Here is a 7,229-nt window from a genome sequence, read left to right on the forward strand (position 1 = left end):
CTAATGGTTCAAGAGTTCTATGCTAATGCATGGATCACTAGGAACCATGATCAAAGTAAGAACCCGAACCCAAAGAATTATCTCACCATGGTTCGGGGGAAATACTTAGATTTTAGTCCGGAAAATGTGAGGTTGGCGTTCAACTTGCCAAACATGGAAGAGAACGCACGCCCCTACACAAGGAGAGTCAACTTTGATCAAAGGTTGGACCAAGTCCTCATGGACATATGTGTAGAAGGAGCTCAATGGAAGATTGACTCAAAAGGCAAACCGGTTCAACTAAGAAGACTGGACCTTAAGCCTGTAGCTAGAGAATGGTTGGAGTTCATTCAATGCTCAATCATTCCCACTAGCAACCGGTCTGAAGTTACTATAGATCGGGCCATCATGATCCATAGCATCATGATTGGAGAAGAGGTGGAAGTTCATGAGATTATACCTCAAGAACTCTACAAAGTGGCTGATGATGAGCGGATAATTTATACGCTTTTTGGCATTGTTTTTAGTATGTTTTTAGTAGGATCTAGTTACTTTTAGGGATGTTTTCATTAGTTTTTATGCTAAATTCACATTTCTGGACTTTACTATGAGTTTGTGTATTTTTCTGTGATTTCAGGTATTTTCTGGCTGAAATTGAGGGACTTGAGCAGAAATCAGATTCAGAGGTTGAAAAAGGACTGCTGATGCTGTTGGATTCTGACCTCCCTGCACTCAAAGTGGATTTTCTGGAGCTATAAAACTCGAAATGGCGCGATTCCAATTGCGTTGGAAAGTAGACATCCAGGGCTTTCCAGAAATGTATAATAGTCCATACTTTGGCCAAGAATTGACAACGTAAACTGGCGTTCAACGCCAGCCTTCTGCCCAAATCTGGCGTCCAGCGCCAGAAAAGGATCCAAAACCAGAGTTGAACGCCCAAACTGGCACAGAAACTGGAGTTCAACTCCACAAATGGCCTCTGCACGTGCAACACTCAGGCTCAGCCCAAACACACACCAAGTGGGCCCCGGAAGTGGATTTATGCATCAATTACTTACTCATGTAAACCCTAGTAGCTAGTTTATTATAAATAGGACCTTTTACTAGTCTTTTTGACAATCTTTGGTCTCAGTTTTAATCCATTGTTCATCTTAGGAGACTATTGATCACGTTTAGGGGGTTGGCCATCTCGGCCATGCCTGGACCTTTCACTTATGTATTTTCAACGGTAGAGTTTCTACACTCCATAGATTAAGGTGTGGAGCTCTGCTGTTCCTCAAGGATTAATGCAAAGTACTACTGTTTTCTATTCAATTCTTCTTATTTCGCTTCTAATATATCCATTCGCACTCAAGAACATGATGAAGGTGATGATTATGTGTGACGCTCATCACCATCTCCCCTATGAACGCGTGCCTGACAAACACTTCCGTTCTACATGAATTAAGCTAGAATGAGTATCTCTTAGATCTCCTAACCAGAATCTTCGTGGCGTAAGCTAGAATGATGGCGGCATTCAAGAGAATCCGGAAGGTCTAAACCTTGTCTGTGGTATTCTGAGTAGGATTCAATGATTGAATGACTGTGACGAGCTTCAAACTCGCGAGTGCTGGGCGTTAGTGACAGACGCAAAAGGAGGGTGAATCCTATTCCAGCATGATCGGGAACCGACAGATGAATAGCCGTGCCGTGACAGGGTGCGTGAGCATATTATTCACTGAGAGGAGGGGATGTAGCCACTGACAACGGTGATGCCCTTGCATACAGCCAGCCATGGAAAGGAGTAAGACTGATTAGATGAAGATAGCAGGAAAGCAGAGGTTCAGAGGAACGAAAAGCATCTCCATTCGCTTATCTGAAATCCCTGCCAATGAATCTACATAAGTATCTCTATCCTTTTTATTGTTTATTTTAATCTAATAAAGTATCATGTTTAAATCCGCCTGACTGAGATTTACAAGGTGACCATAGCTTGCTTCATACCAACAATCTCCGTGGGATTCGACCCTTACTCACGTAAGGTATTACTTGGACGACCCAGTGCACTTGCTGGTTAGTTGTATCGAAGTTGTGACAATTATGAATTAAGATCAAAGCACCAAGCTTTGGAGCCATTACCAGGGATTGTTCGAGCCTGGACATCACAATTTCGTGCACCAAGTTTTTGGCGCCGTTGCCGGGGATTGTTCGAGTTTTCGGCAAGCTTTTGGTCCGGTAACATCAGTGCCAAATTCTCTTTTGGTCCAGCAACAACAGTGCCCAGTTCCAAGTTTTGATCCGGCAACAACACCAAGTTTTTGGCGCCGTTGCCGGGGATTTTTTGAGTTTGGACAACTGACGGTTCATCTTGTTGCTCAGATTGGGTAACTTTCTTTTCGTTTTCTTTTTAAAAAATTTTTCAAAAATCTCTCATCTGTTTTCGAAAAAAATAAAAATGTTTTCAAAAATTTTATTCAAGATTTTTAAGAATGAATTCTAGTGTTTCATGAAATATGTTGAATCATATCTGGCTGTAAAGCCATACCCAAACTACTTTGGGATTGGTATTCAACTAATCACTCCAGCCCATGTAATTATATGTTGAAGCTTGGCTGGCTGTAAAGCCATGTCTAAATTCCTTTGGACTGAGGCTTCCAACCATCAGTTGTTACACGACTGTAGGATATGTCAGGCGTGTCATGTCTGAATTACATGCTGAAGCTTGGCTGGCCATTGGCCATGTCTAGTGTTTTGGACTGGAGCTTTCTTTGAAAGCTTGGCTGGCTAGTGAGCCATGTCTAATTCCTAGACTGAAGCTTTAGACTAACATGGCAAGATTCCTGGAATTCATATTAAAAATTTTGGAATCCTTATTTTTTCTTTTTTTTTATATAATTTTCGAAAAATATAAAATAAAAATCCAAAAAAATTAGAAAATCATAAAAATAAAAAATATTTTGTGTTTCTTGTTTGAGTCTTGAGTCATATCATAAGTTTGGTGTCAATTGCATATGCATCTTGCATTTTTTCGAAAATATCATGCATTCATAGTGTTCTTCATGATCTTCAAGTTGTTCTTGGTAAGTCTTCTTGTTTGATCTTGATGATTTTTTGTTTTGTGTCTTTTCATGTTTATCATATGCATTCTTGAATTCTTAGTGTCTAAGCATTAAAGAATTCTAAGTTTGGTGTCTTGCATGTTTTCTTTGCATTAAAAATTTTTCAAAAATATGTTCTTGATGTTCATCTTGACATTCAAAGTGTTCTTGGTGTTCATCTTGACATTCATATCATTCATACATGCATTCATTGTTTTGATTCAAAAAATTTCATGCATTGCATCTTTTTAGTGTTTTTCTCTTGCATCATAAAAATTCAAAAATAAAAAAAAAATATCTTTCCTCTTTTCTCTCATCAAATTCGAAAATTTGGATTGACTTTTTCAAAAATTTTTGAAAATCAAATTGTTTCTCATGAGTCAAATCAAATTTTCAATTTGAAAATCTTATCTTTTTCAAAATCTTTTTCAAAAATCAAATCTTTTTCAAAATTATTAGTTATTTTCGAAAATTTCAAAAATATTTTTCAAAAATCTTTTTCTTATTTTTATACCAAATTTTCGAAAATAACATGATCAATTAATGTTTTGATTCAAAAATTTGAAGTTTGTTACTTACTTGTTAAGAAAGATTCAAACTTTAAAGTTCTAGAATCATATCTTGTGATCTCTTATGAATCAAGTCATTAATTGAGATTTTAAAAATCAAATCTTTTTCAAAACTAATTTCAATCATATCTTTTCAAAAATATCTTCTTATCTTATCTTTTTCAAAAAATATCTTTCCAAAATATCTTTTCTAACCTCCTAACTTCTTATCTTTTCAAAATTTGTTTCAACTAACTAACTAACTTTTTGTTTGTTTCTTAACTTTTTCAAAACTACCTAACTAACTCTCTCTCTCTAATTTTCGAAAATATCTCTCCTCTTTTTCAAAAATTTCTTTTTAATTAACTAATTATTTTTATTTTTTATTTTTGATTTCAAAAATTTTCGAAAAATACTAACAATTTTCAAAAACCATTTTTCAAAAATCACTAACTCCTTTTCAAAAATAATTTTCGAAAATTCCCTCCTTCTCTCTCATTCTATTCTATTTATTCATTCATATCCTAACATCTCATCTCACATCTCTTCCATTCGTACAGTTGCATTTCTTCCTTTACATCACATTCTTTGTCTCCCCCTTCTCTTCCACTCACAAAGGGATCCCTATACTGTGGTATAAAGGATCTCTATTATTATTATCATTTTTCTGGCCATTCTTCCTTGTCATATGAGCAGGAGCAAGGATAAGAACATTCTTGTGGAAGCAGATCCAGAACCTGAAAGAACTCTGAAGAGAAAATTAAGAGAAGCTAAAATACAACAATCCAGAGATAACCTTTCAGAAATTTTCGAACAGGAAAAGGAGATGGCAGCCGAAAATAATAATAATGCAAGGAAGATGCTTGGTGACTTTACTGCACCTAATTCCAATTTACATGGAAGAAGCATCTCCATTCCTGCCATTGGAGCAAACAACTTTGAGCTTAAACCTCAATTAGTTTCTCTAATGCAGCAGAACTGCAAGTTTCATGGACTTCCATCTGAAGATCCTTTTCAGTTCTTAACTGAATTCTTGCAGATATGTGATACTGTTAAGACTAATGGAGTAGATCCTGAAGTCTACAGGCTCATGCTTTTCCCTTTTGCTGTAAGAGACAGAGCTAGATTATGGTTGGATTCTCAACCTAAAGACAGCCTGAACTCTTGGGATAAGCTGGTCACGGCTTTCTTAGCCAAGTACTTTCCTCCTCAAAAGCTGAGCAAGCTTAGAGCTAATGTTCAAACCTTCAGACAGAAAGAAGGTGAATCTCTCTATGAAGCTTGGGAAAGATACAAACAGTTGACCAAAAAGTGTCCTTCTGACATGCTTTCAGAATGGACCATCCTGGATATATTCTATGATGGTTTATCTGAGCTATCAAAGATGTCACTGGACACTTCTGCAGGTAGATCCATTCACCTAAAGAAAACGCCTGCAGAAGCTCAAGAACTCATTGACATGGTTGCTAATAACCAGTTCATGTACACTTCTGAAAGGAATCCTGTGAGTAATGGGACGCCTATGAAGAAGGGAGTTCTTGAGGTTGATACTCTGAATGCCATATTGGCTCAGAATAAAATATTGACTCAGCAAGTCAATATGATCTCTCAGAGTCTGCATGGAATGCAAGCTGCATCCAACAGTACTCAAGAGGCATCTTCTGAAGAAGAAGCCTATGATCCTGAGAACCCTGCAATAGCAGAGGTAAATTACTTAGGTGAACCTTATGGAAACACCTATAACTCAACATGGAGAAATCATCCAAATTTCTCATGGAAGGATCAAAAGCCCCAACAAGGCTTTAATAATGGTGGAAGAAACAGGTTTAGCAATAGCAAACCTTTTCCATCATTAACTCAGCAACAGACAGAGAACTCTGAACAAAATGCTTCTAATTTAGCAAATCTAGTCTCTGATCTATCTAAGGCCACTGTAAGTTTCATGAATGAAACAAGGTCTTCCATTAAAAATCTGGAAGCACAAGTGGGCCAGCTGAGTAAAAGGATCACTGAAATCCCTCCTAGTACTCTCCCAAGCAATACAGAAGAGAATCCAAAAGGAGAGTGCAAGGCCATTGACATAAGCGCCATGGCCGAACCTGTGAGGAGAGGAGAGGACGTGAATCCCAAGGAGGAAGACCTCCTGGGACGTCCAGTGGTCAATAAGGAGCTTCCCTCTGAGGAACCAAAGGACTCTGAGGCTCATCTAGAGACTATAGAGATTCCATTGAACCTCCTTATGCCCTTCATGAGCTCTGATGAGTATTCCTCTTCTGAAGAGAATGAGGATGTCACTAAAGAGCAAACTGCCAAGTTTCTTGGTGCAATCATGAAGCTGAATGCCAAATTATTTGGCATTGATGCTTGGGAAGTTGAACCTCCCTTGTTCATCAATGAACTAAGTGATCTGGATCAACTGACATTGCCTCAGAAGAGACAGGATCCTGGAAAGTTCATAATACCCTGTACCATAGGCACCATGATCTTTAAGGCTCTGTGTGACCTTGGTTCAGGAATAAACCTCATGCCCCTCTCTGTAATAGAGAAACTGGGAATCTATGGGGTGCAAGCTGCTAAAATCTCACTAGAGATGGCAGACAGCTCAAGAAGACAGGCTTATGGACAAGTAGAAGATGTATTAGTAAAGGTTGAGGGCCTTTACATATCTACTGATTTCATAGTCCTGGATACTGGAAAGGAAGAGGATGAATCCATCATCCTAGGAAGACCTTTCCTGGCCACAGCAAGAGTTGTGATTGATGTTGACAGAGGTGAAATATTCCTTCAATGGAATGAGAACTCCCTTGTGTTTAAAACTCAAGGATCTCCCTCTGCAACCATGGAGAGGAAGCAGAAAAAGCTTCTCTCCAAGCAGAGTCAACCAGAGCCCCCACAGTCAAACTCTAAGTTTGGTGTTGAACTCCCATATCCAAACTCTAAGTTTGGTGTTGGAGAGTCTCAACAAAGCTCTGCACATCTGTGAGGCTCCATGAGAGCTTACTGTCAAGCTACTGACATTAAAGAAGCGCTTGTTGGGAGGCAACCCAATGTTTATCTAATTCTTATTTTTATTGTTTTTCATGTTTTCTTAGGTTCATGATCATGTGGAGTCACAAAATAAATATAAAAATTGAAAACGGAATCAAAAACAGCAGAAGAAAAATCACACCCTGGAGGAGCATCTGTCTGGCGTTCAAACGCCAGAACAGAGCATAGTTCTGGCGCTGAACGCCCAGAATGGGAGCATCCTGGCGCTGAACGCCCAGAACAAGCATGGTTCTGGTGTTCAACGCCAGAAATGGCAGCAAATGGGCGTTGAACGCCCAAAATGGGCACCAACCTGGCGCTGAACGCCCAGAGTTGTGTGCAAGGGCATTTTACATGCCTAAATTGGTGCAGGGATGTAAATGCCTTGACACCTCAGGATCTGTGGACCTCACAGGATCACCTCAGGATCTGTGGACCCCACAGGATCCCCACCTACCTCCACTCACTCTCTTCTCTCTTCTCAATCATCCTCTATTCCCAATAAACACTCTTCCTTATTAACCCTTTACCACTCACATCCAAACACCACTACCTTCAAAATTCAACATCTCTCTCTCACCCAATCCCACCCATATGG

Source organism: Arachis hypogaea, chromosome 11, assembly GCF_003086295.3.
Source record: "Arachis hypogaea cultivar Tifrunner chromosome 11, arahy.Tifrunner.gnm2.J5K5, whole genome shotgun sequence".
Lineage (NCBI taxonomy): Eukaryota > Viridiplantae > Streptophyta > Magnoliopsida > Fabales > Fabaceae > Arachis > Arachis hypogaea.